Below are 684 nucleotides of genomic sequence, written 5' to 3'. Positions count from 1 at the left end.
TTTTCAAAAATATGTTCTTGATGTTCATCATGATCTTCAAAGTGTTCTTGGTATTCATCTTGACATTCATAGTGTTCTTGCATGCATCATTGGTTTTGATCCAAAATTTTCATATTTTGGGTCATATTTGTGTTTTTCTCTCTCATCATTAAAAAATTTCAAAAATAAAAAAAATATCTTTTCCTTTTTTATCTCAAAATTTCGAAAATTTGGGTTGACTTAGTCAAAAAATTTTTAAAATTAGTTAGTTCTTATAAGTCAAGTCAAATTTTCAAATTTTAAAAATCTTATCTTTTTAAAACTTTTTCAAAATTCAAATCTTTTTCATTTTTCTTTCATGATTTTCGAAAATTTCACAAATTATTTTCAAAATCTTTTCTTAATTTTATTTCAAAATTTTCGAAACTTAACTAACAAGTAATGTGATTGGTTCAAAAATTTGAAGTTTGTTACTTTCTTGTTAAGAAAGGTTCAATCTTTAAATTCTAGAATCTTATTTTTTAGTTTCTTTTAAGTTAAGCAATTAATTTTAATTTTAAAAAATTAAATCTTTTCTAACCATATCCTTTTAATCATATCTTTTTATTTTATCTTTTATATCAAATCTTTTTTTTTCAAAATTTTATCTTTTTTTCAAAAATTTGATTTTAAAATATCTTTTCTAACTTCTTATCTTCTTATCTT

The sequence above is a fragment of the Arachis duranensis genome, chromosome 3, assembly GCF_000817695.3.
Source record: "Arachis duranensis cultivar V14167 chromosome 3, aradu.V14167.gnm2.J7QH, whole genome shotgun sequence".
Lineage (NCBI taxonomy): Eukaryota > Viridiplantae > Streptophyta > Magnoliopsida > Fabales > Fabaceae > Arachis > Arachis duranensis.
Note: the sequence above shows the minus strand (reverse complement) of the source record.